Source organism: Theropithecus gelada, chromosome 10, assembly GCF_003255815.1.
Source record: "Theropithecus gelada isolate Dixy chromosome 10, Tgel_1.0, whole genome shotgun sequence".
NCBI classification, from domain to species: Eukaryota; Metazoa; Chordata; class Mammalia; order Primates; family Cercopithecidae; genus Theropithecus; species Theropithecus gelada.
The window spans coordinates 30,943,503-30,958,242 of record NC_037678.1 but is presented as its reverse complement, the minus strand read 5'-3'; the positions used below and the strand labels follow the sequence as shown (position 1 = coordinate 30,958,242).

At 44.0% G+C, this 14,740-nt stretch overlaps 1 long non-coding RNA gene and 1 pseudogene across 1 annotated transcript; both read left to right on the top strand.

Annotated features, from left to right (window-relative positions):
* The first annotated feature begins 854 nt into the window (after positions 1–854).
* Positions 855–7,376, top strand: LOC112632409 (annotated as a pseudogene).
* A 1,358-nt stretch (positions 7,377–8,734) lies between these two features.
* On the top strand, positions 8,735–14,224 carry LOC112633002. Its single transcript, XR_003121473.1, has 2 exons — positions 8,735–8,800; positions 13,792–14,224. It is a non-coding gene; the product is annotated as an uncharacterized LOC112633002 (long non-coding RNA).
* Positions 14,225–14,740: the final 516 nt, after the last annotated feature.

Below are 14,740 nucleotides of genomic sequence, written 5' to 3'. Positions count from 1 at the left end.
CGTGCTGGTAGGGTGTTTTCCTTCAGAGTCTGTTGTGTTTATTCATACAGATAGTGTTTATTCATTTATCAGTTAATGGACATTTAATTATTTTTGTTTTTTGCTATGATGAGTAATGTAGCTTTGAGCATTCATATACAGTCTTGTAATGCATAATGACATTTTGGTCTATATATATATATATTTTTTTTTTTTTTTTTGAGATCCAGGCTGGAGTGCAGTGGCACAATCTTGGCTCACTGGAACCTCTGCCTCCGAGGGTTAAGCAATTCCCGTGCCCCAACCTCCCAAGTAGCTGGGATACCCAACACATGCCATCACACCCGGTTAAGTTTTGTATTTTCAGTAGAGACAGGGTTTTGCTGTGTTGGTCAGGCTCGTCTCAAACTCCTAGCCTCAGGTGATCCACCCACCTCTGCCTCCCAAAGTGCTGGGATTATAGGCATGAGCCACCGCACCCAGCCTAAATTTTTTAAGAAACAAGAGAACTATATTCTAAATTAGCTTTGCCAATTTATATTCCTACAATGATGCATAGCACTAATTTCACTGCACAATGTATGGCAGGCCCCAATATGTAAGAAATGGTGAAAGTAACACATAAAGATTAGTATAAAACAAATAAGATTATCATTGTCGCTCTCATCTTTGTCAAATTCTCCAAGCAATCTAAATATGCTTGGCAACATAGCTGAAAAAAGCATTATCCGTTACATTTATCAGTAACAAAGACATACATTTGAAGGGGAAAAACACTTGTACTGACAACACAAGGTCAGAATTAACATACAAATTCTGCTGGTCACTTTGGAATATTTAATTGCGTGGAGAAGTGTTTTGTAGACAAATGCTCTATGGAGCACCTGAGGTAGGGAGAATCAACAAAACTTGGGTTTCAAAAGTTACCTGGGTTTAGAGCATGAAACTTGGTTGGAGGACACACACCTTGCGTGAGCGAGGTGCCTCGGTGTGTGTGGACGTGTTGGAGGTACGGTATAATGGTGGCTTCCTCCAGAAAGGGACATTTGGGGTAGATTCGTTCCATTTGAACAACACAGCCTGATGTGGCATGCACATGAATGGAGGTGAAATGGACAGTAGCTGATAGGAGCAGTCCTGACAAGGCCAAGGTGAAAAACCTGGGAACCCCTCCAGGTGCAAAGTCTTCAGTTGAAAAAGGAGGTGGCCCCAGGAAATACTGAGATGGATCAGCAATGCATGGGAGACAGAGTTCTTGGCCCTGCAGAGTGAGTAGTGTGGATTCTCAAGTTTTCTCCTCTCTCCATTGATTTCTCTGCCAATGCAGATGACTTCCATCATACATCTTCAGCAACCTTGAAAGATTGGATGAGCTTCGGCCCAGTCTTGAAAGTAAAGGAAGGCAGCTAGCAAGACTGGCATCTGGGCTTGGCTGTGCATGTTTTCTATTGTGGGGAAATATATATAACAGAATACTTATAATTTGAACCTTTTAACCAAAGTGTGCACACAGTGGCATTCAAAATATTCACAGTGTTGCATAACCAATACCACTATCTACACCCAAAATTTTGATGATTTCTTACAGAACCTTGTCCACAGTAAGCAATACAGCACTTTCCCCCTATTTCCAGGCCATGGTGATTCCTATCCCACTTTCTCTTGTATGAATTTGATTATTCTAGGCATTTCGTATAAGTACAATTATACACTATATTCCTTTTGTGTCTGGCTTATTTCCATAAGCATAATGTTTTCAATGTCCACCCATGTTGTATCATCTATCAAAATTGTGTTCCTTTTTTACAGATGGATGATGTACCATAGCATGTAGACCACCTTGCTTTTTCTTCATTGATGGTTGAATTATTTTCACCTTTTGGCTCCTGTGAAAAGTGATGCTATAAACATTATACAAATATCTGTTTGATTTCTGTTTTCCATTCTTTGGGGTATATACCGAACAGTAGAGTTCCTGGGCCCAACAGGAGTTCTATATTTAACTTTCTGAGCCTGAGCCACTGCAGACTGTTTTTCACAGTGGCTGCAACTTTATCCATTTCTATCACTAATGTATCAGGGTTACAATTTCTTTACATCTTTGTCCACACTTATTTTCCTTTAAATCATCCTAATAGGTGTATATTGGTGTCTACTTGTGTTTTTCATTTGCATTTCCCTAATGACTAATGATGCTGAGCAGCTTTTCCTGTGCTACTATCAGTGGGTGTATCTTCTTTAGGGAAATATATGTTCAAGTCTTTTACCCATTTTTAAAAAGTTGTCTGATTTTTATTTAGTTTGTTGTATATTTTTGAATATATTTTATATATATTTAAAATAAATTTTAGTCTCTTACAAGGTAAATATTTTACAAATATTTCACCTTTTGTATAGAACTTTAGATTCACAAACTTCATTAATTTTTATAAAATCCTCAGCAATTGACCCCAAACAGATAAGACTGAAGCACTATTTTAGGAATAGTTGAAAGTATTATCACCCCAAAACATAGTCATAATCAAATCCTGCAAGCTACACGTAAGGCACAATGACAAATAAGGCAGCAAAGGGCCATCTGGTGATTAGTCCACCACACTTGTTGCAACTGTTTGTGCTGCAGTTTAAACATATCAGCATTCAACCCACGTCTCCTCTCTTGAAGTAAACTGTCCTATGTTGGCTGGCCTGAGCAAGCATAGATAGTCTCCAGCCTCAATTAATATGCATGCATGACAAAGAAGGAGGTCTGGATGAAAAAATATTGTATGATTAATAATTATGCTTTAATTAATTTTAAAGGATATAATTTCAGTGTTTGTAATTCTCCCGTCGGCAGTTATAACAAAGGATTAGTGACTAAATACAGTAGACTGTTTTGCCTAGAATTGAATCCAGTCTGTCTATTAAGCTTTGCTTTTATTCAAGTGCAAAATGCTAAAACACATAATAACTGCAGTGACAGCCACTGTGGATCCTCAGAGGATTCCACAAAAATGGTCTTGGGACATAAATCCTACAAGCTAATATTGTTTTACGGGGTTTAGAAAACCATTTAACTGGGTTTCAAACCTCACAGTGTGAGCAGTGGGACTCTCATCAAACTATAACGTGTGCTTCAGTACCATTTGTAGACTGACTCATTCCCATTGCCTTAAGTTGCCATCAGCAAAATGCCAGGGACTCCATTTCTTGCTCCTCAGCTCCTCGTTCTTGCCTGTCTTTCCACAAGGGAAGATTTTTAGCAGGAGCTCAAGCTGTGCTTTTAATGAAACACATCCCCACACACTGTCCTGTTGTCCACATTAAGCAGAGCTCCCTGAATAACTCATGAACAAAAGCATCTATGACTAACTGTTGCTCTGTGTCCTCCTAGCCTCTGAGGAGTCCCCAGCTCACAAGGAGGGAGGAGATGGAGAGAGGCCGGTCGACACAAGGGTAAGGTTGCCTTGCATTCCCTGAAATAGAAATGTTCCTTTCTTGGTGTCTTTCTTTTTCAACTGACTTTACACGTGAAAAAATGACAATGTACATTACAGGTATTAAATGCAGTTTTCTGGGGGGGTGGAAGAAGTGACTCTTAGCAACTGATACATAATCCAAAATGTCATTTACCTATGACGGCTGCAGGTTGTAGACTGTATCCTTGGGGTTCTTGTCCTTGGAAGCAATGTCTTCTCCTTGGATTCAGTATTTTGCACTTGCCAACCTACGTGGATCTGAGAGATCCACCACCCAGAAGCTGATGTCTTTTCCAGTGTGTATCCTACCCTTGTTTGGGGGGCCTTGAGGTTGACTACACTTTCTGATCAAGTTTTCAATATTCACTGAGAGAAACAGAGTCTTGTGCGAAACAATCTACAACACGACGTACCCCTCATAAAGCTTTGTTTCTGTATTGCAGGTGGTGCAGGCGGCCCCTCTGGGGTGTGACTCTAGTAAGTATTCTGGAACTATTTGCCAAAAAAAAAAATCTGGATGCCAAGAAACGTGTGGCATCCTTGCAGGTTTCAATGTGAAGAGCCACCCTGATCCTGGGATTGCGATAGGAATAAGCACAGTGGAAGTGTTTTTTAAAAATCTGAATTCCCCAGGGAAATATTATGGCCAATTTTTGAGGAAGCAGCTGTGCTCCCTTTTGGGTGGTGCTGAGTTGGGTGCTTGAGGATTCGTGGTGTCTCATGTGAGGCTGCATCATGTGGTGTGAGTGTGTGCGTTTCTGTACAGATGAGGCTGTGTGTTTCCTCAGGAAAGATTTCCCATTTATACAACCCAATCACAGGTGTCCACTTCTAAAAATAAAATCCACCCCCCGCCCACTCTTTCTGTGCAGTGGCTCCTCCACCCTCACCAGAGCCATCCCTGGGTCTGGCTTATTATCCCCACTGCTCAGGTGGAGATCCTGAAGGGCCAAGGGGGTGGCCCCAGCTCCCAAGTTACTGAATGAAAAAGTGAAAACACGAACCCAGGAGTGTGGGCCTGTGCTGACGCTGACATGCACTTAGTCATGGGGTGTTCGCCACCACACAGGGAGTCCAGCATTCATGTATAAGCCCTAAAGCACCGAGCCCAAAAGGCCCCAGACACAGCCCATCATCATAAAGTGACCTCCATGGTCACACAACCCAGGGCAGTTCTAGGCACATCTCCCCATGGGCCGGCGTAGTCATCAGTGTGTCAAAAGCACAAAGATCCCCGGGGGTTTGGGTCAGCTCACAGAGCCTGTTTTTGTTGTTGTTGCAGTTGTTGTTGTTGTTTTTAACTTTTAAGTTTAGGGTTACATGTGCAGGATGTGCAGGTTTGCTACATATGTAAATGTCATGAGAGTTTGTTGTACAGATTATTTCATCACCCATATATTAAGCCTAATATCAGCTATTTGTCCTGATCCTCCCCTTCCTCCCACCTCCCACCCTCCAGTAGGCCCCAAGCTCACAAATTCTGAGAGGAGTGGGGGACCACGCAGGCCAGTGCGGCCCACTTCAGTTGTGAAGTTAATTTGCTCAGCAACTGGACAAAGCCCATAAGGAAGGGTGATGTATTTTAGTAGATTTAGTAATACTATCTTCCCAAGCCCTAAAATGCTCAAATCCTGCCAGCTGAAAATGGTGAGGAGGGACAGATAGGAACTCTGTGCAGCACTTGGTTATTAGCCTGGCTTCCGTCCCCTTGTGGCAACTCTCTTGTGCATGTGGGTTAAAGACCCTCAGCCTCAAGCCAAGCCGCCTCCATGAGGAGCCATCTCACTATTGACTGGCTAGTGCGGTGTATGGCCACCAGCCCAACTGAAACAAAATGTGGCTTTAAAACAAGTGTAAATCTCATACAACAGGCAAATGCAGAAGCAGCATGTCTTGCAAGTTGTAAAGAAGACGGTCACAATGTCGCTGGACTTCAACCTGGGTAGAAGAAATGAGGGAACTCTGTCACTGAATCACAGCAGAGTTCAAGGCCACTTGTAGACTATTTTGTGTTACAGAAGGTGGCCTTTAGCTACTAAGCAAAGGCCTCTGTTTCTCATTTCTTTCCTGTTCATCTTGTTGGTCATCCTTCTTCCACAAGAGAAAAGAGCCCGAGCAAAAGGCAGTTTCAATATTAATCTGACTGAAGTTTTGTGCAGTTTATTATCATCCAGGTAATCAGGTGCAACCCGGTCTGCCTAACAGCCCCCGTATCCCTGCTGTGTGTTTTCATTTAATAAATATTTTGTTCTACTTACTATGTGCTAGATTTTCTGGAGACCACAAAGTAAATGAGATAGAATCTTTATGTTGACAGCTACGTTGGATTTAACATAACTGACAAAAATTAAAATTTCTGATTTCTTGTAAAAATATTTTGTACGTGTGAATGCATACTGAATGTAAAGTGGTTAACAAAGAATCACACTTGCACTCATGGAAGGCTTTTCATGAATTTGTCAGTTTCTTTTTTTCAATATTTCCCCACTTCTCTGGATAATGCATATCTGAACTTGGAAACTGATTCCCACTGCAGAAAGTGTTCTGAGCCACATCCCTTAGCTTCACTGGTGCAGGTCCACCCGGGAGGATGGCCCAGCATCAGCTTGGCCCATGCTGTGATCAGCCACCTCTATGCACCACACCAAGCAAGCTCCCTGGGTGATTCACAATCTCCACTACCAGGGCACTGACCTTTATTCTGTGTTCTCCTAGCTCCCCATGAGGACGCTGTACACGACATCACTAATGAGGATGCTGTACACAACATTGCTAATGAGGATGCTGTACACGACATCGCTAATGAGGACGCTGTACATGACATCGTTAATGAGGACACTGTATATGACATCGCTAATGAGGACACTGTATACGACATCGCTAATAAGGATGTTGTATATGACATCGCTAATGAGGACGCTGTATATGATGTCACTAATGAGGACACTGTATACTACATCGCTAAAGAGGATGCTGTACAAGACATCGCTAATGAGGACACTGTATACGATGTTGTTAATGAGGACGCTGTATATGACATCGCTAAAGAGGACACTGTACAAGACATCGCTAATGAGGACACTGTATACGACATCACTAATGAGGACGCTGTACGAGACATCGCTAATGAGGACACTCTATATGACATTGCTAATGAGGACATTGTATATGACATTGCTAATGAGGATGCTGTACAAGACATCACTAATGAGGACACTGTATATGACATCGCTAATGAGGACGCTGTATATGAGGTCACTAATGAGGACGCTGTATATGACATCGCTAATGAGGACACTGTATACGAGGTCACTAATGAGGATGCTGTATATGAAATCGCTAATGAGGACACTGTATACGACATTGCTAATGAGGACTCTGTACAAGACATCCCTAATGAGGACGCTGTGTACGACGTTGCTAATGAGGACGCTGTACACGACATCACTAATGAGAACGCTGTATACGACACCGCTAATGAGGACACTGTACAAGACATCTGTAAAAAAGAAGATGCTGCCAAGGTAAGACACTTTTGTCTTGAACCGAAATGTTACTTTCCTGGCTTCTTTCTAATCAGATGTAGACACGAACATCTGCCAATGTGCATTATCGTTGTCATCTGCAATTTAATCAAATGTAGACATGAACATCTGCCAATGTGGATTATTTATGACATCCGCAATGCCCTTGGTGTGATGCTATTGATTGGGAGCCTCTCATCAACCCATGCCGGGCACACTGGGGCATGGTAGATGGCAGCGTCCACGATCCACTGCAATGCAGAGGTGTTTCCCTCCACAGCAGTTTCCCCCCGTGGATTAAGGCTGTGAAACTGCCAATCTAGATACACTTCAAAGATAAATTCTGTGGGAAAAGGTCTTGTCTTTTTCATAGGTGTCCTCAGTGCTAGTTTTGGGGGACTCCGACCTCTGACTCAGTCACTATACCCCTTCTTATTTTCTCCAGTTGTTGAGAGAATATCAGATCTGTGTGACATGCATGGCATCATTTCACCCTCCTAATGTTTCCTTTTCTATAACTGCAAGAGCCATTGACAGTGGAGAATGGTACGTACCCTGAAATAACTCATTTCCTGAGGGAAAAATGCTGTCTCTAGGGTACAGAAACCTGATTCTGGGCTCCTTTTGGGGAGGAGGATTTGGGGTCTGGTGAGAGCAAATGATTTTGCAAGTATAAAACAATGTCCAGGCCGGGCGCGGTGGCTCAAGCCTGTAATCCCAGCACTTTGGGAGGCCGAGACGGGCGGATCACGAGGTCAGGAGATCGAGACCATCCTGGCTAACACGGTGAAACCCCGTCTCTACTAAAAAATACAAAAAACTAGCCGGGCGAGGTGGCGGCGCCTGTAGTCCCAGCTACTCGGGAGGCTGAGGCAGGAGAATGGCGTGAACCCGGGAGGCGGAGCTTGCAGTGAGCTGAGATCCGGCCACTGCACTCCAGCCTGGGCGGCAGAGCGAGACTCCGTCTCAAAAAAAAAAAAAAAAAAAAAAAAAAAACAAAAAACAATGTCCAGAGAGGCTGGAGGGATGTCTGTGAGCCCAGAGGAAACACCAGGGGATCCTGTGGGAAGCACGGGGGCTTCAGCTGGGGTGGGAGGAGTGGGCCTCTCTCTAATGACTTATCCTGATGTTTGTGTTTCTAAAGATTTGATTATGGAGAGCATATCTGATGATGAGGATTTTGCAGGTAGGTAACTACTTTCCATGTAAGATTCAATGGGAGAGAGTTCCCAGGGGCCTTCGGGGTATCCATACTGTTTGGGAGGTTGAGGGAGGGGGCATGAAATCAAAAAGAAAAAGGAAATATGTGTCAAATTGGATTTTGTCTTTTCCAAGTTTCTTGCCACAATGTAAGAACTGTCTCTCTGGGCTGTGAGGGTGCTGTGTGATTTAACGGTGATCTTTCCCAAAACAGCTGGCCTTTTCTCTTCCAACCCTACCAAACATCAACCCAAAGGGAAACTTCCTTCCTAACCTTTTATGATATTTAGAGGTTGGACTAGTCAGCACCCCTTGGGATTGTGCAGAAGAGGTTTGGGGTTGCATCAAGTGGCACCTGTGGCGAACAGAATCTGAGGACACAACTCCCTCACAGGCACTTACTTGAACCTGGAGACAAAGTTCTCCTGGTGTGTGCCCAGGGGTGCAGGAGAAATTGATGGTCGTCCTCTGAACTTTTAGGACTTTGAAAAGCTGTCATGTTTCCATCCTCGCTGTTGACTCTTGGCTTAAAGGGAGCTCCTAGGGTGAGTGACGGAGGCGGGATCGGACCCTGGCAGTCTGATGGCAACACCTGTGTTCCTCTGCGCTGGGCCATGGACGACATTACACACCTTGGTGAGAATCAGGAATTGAGGCTAACCACATGTGGAATTGAGATGGGCCTTGAGTCATAGAAATAGGTTGGAAAAGATGCATTTTACTACCCTATTGAAAGAAACCATTTATTTCTCACTCCAGCAGGATAAATGGTTTTCAGTATCCCCTTAACTGCTCATTGACTCTTACTGTAGATCAGGAGGTGGCAAGCAGCCCCTGCCCTCCCCGCGTTGTAGGCCCAAGGTAACCAGCAATTGACTGCATATAATGGAAGAGTGGTGCATTTGGAGGTGTCTGTATTAATGGGACCCACATGATATGGGTCAGAGCTATTAGGGTGAGAAAAAACCTGGGAGCACAATGAAATAATTAAATATTGAACAAAACATTATTGAAATCTCCATTGCACTTTAGTAGTTGAAGTCATTCTTGTGGTCATCACTGCCTTTCCCAAGCATAACAAGCTACTTAATAACACACGGACCTGTGCCATGAGGAATGACGATCAGTTTGTAAAATGCCAATAAAGCCATTGCCTGTATAAGCCATGATATTTCATCTGTATATTTCAATGTCCATGTGTAAATATAGTTCAAATGTCAGAATTTATTATTATCTAATAGAATATGCATGGTATATCAATTAGAAATAACCCTCATACTCTTTCTATTAATAATTATTTGTATGATGAAAAATGCAGAATCCCATTCTTGGATTTTTCTGAGTTTGCACACATTAGCATGACCACCCATGTCCACCTGACATGTGCCAGCAGGAGGCCAGGAACAGAGGCTTTTCTTATTAACCAAGATTTCTAAATATATTACATATCCAAGGTTACAAATAACTCTAAATATCATAAAAGGTTAGCAAGGAAGTTTCCCTTCCACTCCGAACTTCCAAACACCAAGTCGACATTTTCATTTGCATGTCATCCCTACAATCTATGTGCAAATAGAAACATGCACCTGGCATGCATGCTGATGCGTGATTGTGCTTATACAAAGTCCTCTGCACCTCTGCATATATCACTGGGCAATGCACCTTAGTTATCATTCCACTTTTCAAATGTAAATCCATTGTATTGTTTCAGAGCTGTAAAGTACTGCACCCTATGACCCAAAATTACTTAAGCACCCCCCTCTGGGTATCCATTTGTTCTGTTTCCAGTCTTGCTCTTATAACCAATGCTGTAGTGGACAGCACTGTGTTGAGTGAAGTGGTGAACGTGGCATCTTTGTCTTGTTCCAGTCCTCACGGGGGATGGTTTCAACTTTTCCCCATTCAGGATAATGTTGGCTGTGGGTTTGTCATAGATGGCTTTTATTACCTTAAGCTACGTCCCTTCTATGCTGATTTTGCTGAGGGTTTTAATCATAAAGAAATTCTGAATTTTGTCAAATACCTTTTCTGCATCTATTCAGATTATCATGTAATTTTTGTTTTTAATTTTATTTATGTGAGGTATCACATTTATTGACTTGCATATGTTAAACCGTCCCTGTATCCCTGGTATGAAACCCACTTGATCATGGTGGATTGTCTTTTTGATATGCTATTGGATTCAGTTAGCTTGGATGTAGCATTTCTTATTATTCCAGTTTGTGGAGTGTATTGGTTTAAGTAATGAAAACATGTTATATCTTCACTGCTTCACACTTTCTGTTTCTTTAATAGCCTTCCCAACAGGGCAGCATAAAAGCAGGGGCCCCGCTAGTCTCCCCTTAATCTGGAATTCACCCTTCTCCATGGCTTGCTCATTGGACAGGATCGACTGAGCACCCAGGCCTCAAAGTAAGGACATGCTCCTAGAGGTGCAGTGCCTGGGAAGGCCAACCTTGGAGGAGCACTGCCATCTGTACAGTTACAGAGGTGTTGGGAGGGACTGACCACCAATTCATAATGCTGTGCTTTGTTGGTGATGTAAAGGATTGTTTCACAGTTTGTTGGGGGGGCGACAATCCCAAGTCCTTGCCTGGCCCTTGTTCTGGCTCTGCACAAAAGCAATAAGAGAGGGATGCTGGTAAGGGCTGACCTGTTGCTGTGCTGGGGAGGAAGGTGCTGGGCTGAAATTCAGGAGACTGAGGATGACCTGTTGCTGTGCTGGGGAGGAAGGTGCTGGGCTGAAATTCAGGAGGCTGAGGATGCAGCAGTCCAATAGGAGGTACATGACCTTCAGGATACATTTTCTTAATTGATGATAAATGGAAATGACAAATCGTTGACCAATTTTTCTGTCATTGGATATCTACTCTCTACTGCTCATGCTGTTCTTGTCTTTTGGGGAAGATGGAGGATCAATCAGTGGGTGCTGCACTGAGTGGAAGGAAGGAGAGCTGCGACAAAAATTAAGGGAGGAGGAGGGATGAGAGGCCCTTCATCCAGGTGCTCGCAGAGCCCTCCTGAGGAGGAAAGCCCCGTGGCTGCCTGGGGAAGGAGCAGTGAGGGCTGCGTGACTCCCACAGTGAAGTGTGTGGTATGTCTGAGGACACCTGGGCTGGTCTGTGAGGAGCCAGTGGCAGAGTGAGAAGCAGCAAGGCCAGGAGGGTGGCTGGAGGCCAGGCTCTGGGTCATTCTCCATGTGATAGAAACAGCCAGACCACAGTGGGCTGGGAGGTGCAGGACGCAGTAACTGATGACAGAACAATGTGGAGAGAGGCGCCATGTGTCAAATCTTTACTTTGTTCTGGGCATTGTGCTAAAACTTCCCACGGTTCATCCCATTTAGGGGCTGAAAGTTGTAGAGGTTTAGGAAGCTCACCCGTGATACTGGAGCCCCCATCTCCTGCCCCTTCTCACCCAGCCACCACCTGTTTCAGGGGAACACACAGAAGTAGTAACCGCTTATGGAGAGGCAAGTAAATTCTGATGTTCTTGTTATTCACAGAAAAAAACACTGGCTCATATGGTTGGGGAGGTGAAATACCAGAAGTATTTCATCTGGTTATTTCTATCTTTGTGAATCCTATAGTATTGAAATGCATAGGTTAGCATTTTCGGCCAATTCACTCAGCATTCTGGGTTAAAGACTTTTATTTTTAATTAGTTATTTGTTTGTTTGTTTGTTTATTTTGAGATGGAGTTTCGCTCTTGTCGCCCAGGCTGGAGTACAATGGCACGATCTCGGCTCACTGCAACCTCTGCCTCCCGGGTTCAAACAATTCTCCTGCCTCAGCCTCCCAAGTAGCTGGGATTACAGGCATACGCCACCATGCCCAGCTAATATTTTCTATTTTTAGTAGAGATGGAGTTTCTCCATGTTGGTCAGGCTGGTCTCGAACTCCTGACCTCAGATGATCCGCCCACCTCGGCCTCCCAAAGTGCTGGGATTACAGGTGTGAGCCACCATGCTCACCCTAAAGTCTTTTAAAATTCACTTGTGGAAGCTGACTTAGTTTTCTTTAGCCTTGCAGAAAAATACAAAAATGGCAATCTCTTTTATCACACAAATAATGTCTTTTTAATAGTGATTTTTTAAATTGAGGTATGATGTACTTTTCATTCACTAATAATTAATTGCTTACGTTTGAAGTGTTTTTTGAATTAATATTTAATTGCACACATGAAGATTGCTAGTCATAGGCATTTTACTAACCAACAGTCATTAAGCATAGCATGGATTCATGTGATGTCAAGGAGCGATTTTATTTGGTGAAAGGGAAAAGATAGCACGAGAACGAATGAAAGAGCTGGACCAGTGGAGACACCGACAGTGATCTGTCTAAGATCTAAATCATTCTGTTGTCTTCCCGGCCTCCTTACCATCCTGACCATTGTCATCAGCATTGTTGGGTCCTTTTAGCACAGATTTCTCAAAATGGGCAACTCCGTAACACTTGGAAGCTTACGAGTTCATAGAATTTGAAGGAGGGCAATTTAGGAGTACCCATCTATTTTAAAATTCCAGTAAAATTTCATTTCATGTCTAGAGTCTTGTATGTAAAATATTTCCACAATTAGGAGAAATATGTGCATGGGGATTTTCTACATAGCAGTGTTTTGATAGAATAGAAAGTTGGGACAAACCAAATTTCCATCACGAAGGAAATAGTAATACACTGAATAATAATACAGTGAATATTATGCAGGCTTTAAACATCAAAAAAGAGCTCAACTTCCGACTTCCGATGATCACGTTGAAGTAGGTCACAGCTGGTTTACATTTGATTTTCGTGTGGGAAATCTGAGTGTCTGCCTTAGTGATTTTGTATGTGGTTAAATTTAGCTAATGTAAAGCTATTCGAAGTATGGAAAAACGGAACTTTAAAATACTATCTTCTCAACAACCAAGTGGACCCGTTTCGCCTAAAACCTGCACATTTGGCCCAGCACGGTGGCTCACGCCTGTCATCCCAGCACTTTGGGAGGCTGAGGCAGGTGGATCACGAGGTCAGGAGATTCAGACCATACTGGCTAACACGGTGAAACCCCGTCTCTACTAAAAAATACAACAAAAATTAGCTGGGCGTGGTGGCAGGTGCCTGTGGTCCCAGCTACTCAGGAGGCTGAGGCAGGAGAATGGCGTGAAGGCGGGAGGCGGAGCTTGCAGTGAACCTAGATGGTGCCACTGCACTCCACCCTGGGTGAGAGAGCGAGACTCCATCTCAAAAAACAAACAAACAAAAAAACCCACGCATTCATCTGCCTGCCCATCATTCTGTCTGTCCACACGGGCATCACTTGTTAATGGAGCCGAGTGCCCACTGTCGAGCTGACAAGCCCACAACCTACCTGTTCCTCGTCACACATTAATTCTTCAACAAATCCCTTTTGATAGATTGTGATTAAGCTTAGCTGCTATTTGCAATTGCTTCCCCAAACGTACTTCTCACTGTTCTCCCATCACACCCTTCAGCCCATCCATGCGGGGTTCCTTTGCTTTTCCCACTTTACACCAAAGTCCCTATTTTCACTCCCACTTTTACCTCCTCTCCAAGACAAAACAAACACAACTAGCATTTTAAAACTTAGTTGTAATCTTTCTTCCTTCATGAAAATTTCTCCAACAGCCACTCCCATGGCCCTGTGTGTTCCAGATATTTTTAAATATTGGCTGTAAGGTTGAGCGCGTCAGGATATGCCGTTTTGGCTGTGTGCAGATGGAGGCAGTGGCTGGAGTGAATGAAGGACAATTGCTGGCAACCGGCAGAAGCTGAGAAACAGGGAACAGGCGCTCCTTCAGAGCCTCCGGGAGCCAGGCCTTTGGACACCTCAAACATGGGCTTCTGGGAGACCACATGTGTCTGCTGTAAGCAACCCAGACTCTGGCAGTTTTTAGAGCCACCCCAGGATGCTCATCCACACCTGTCTGACAAGGGCAAGCTCCAAGGAAGGGATTCTCTACGTATCTACATTGTTTGAAGATTTTACAATAATCATTTATTCTTGCATGCCTAATCATCGTTAGCCAATACAGATAAAATAATAAAGAAATGACCCACATTTTATGTTAGGAGTTTGATCTGCCATTTGTCAAGTATGGAATCTTGAACAAGGGGTTAAACATCTGAGTGTCTCTATCACTTGATCTATAAAGTGGGGGTGCCCACATCCACCGGGCTCCCCTCCCAGGCTGGTGCCGGACTCTCCCTGGGTCCCTGTTCTCTCACCAGCCACATCCATTCTCCCTCCAGAATGGCGCTAGTGACTGTGTGTGGCTTTCCATTCCCACCACATTTGTCTCTAACTCCGGCTGCAGATCAGCGTAAGCTGAGTGCTCCTCTCCTCCTCGCCCCTTCAGGGGTTCCTCAGCACCCACCGGATCAGGTGCAAACTTCCGAGCCTCGCTGGATCCCCTCCACATTCTGAGCTCCACCTGCCTTCCCATCCCTATCCTTCCCCACCCGCCTCCCTGGCAGAGAAAAGCTGAGTGTGTGATGCTGTCTGAATGCTGAGCACGGCCTTTTGCAGCCGGTCCACTGCGTATGCTGTCCCTGTGGGGGACCTCCACCCTAACCC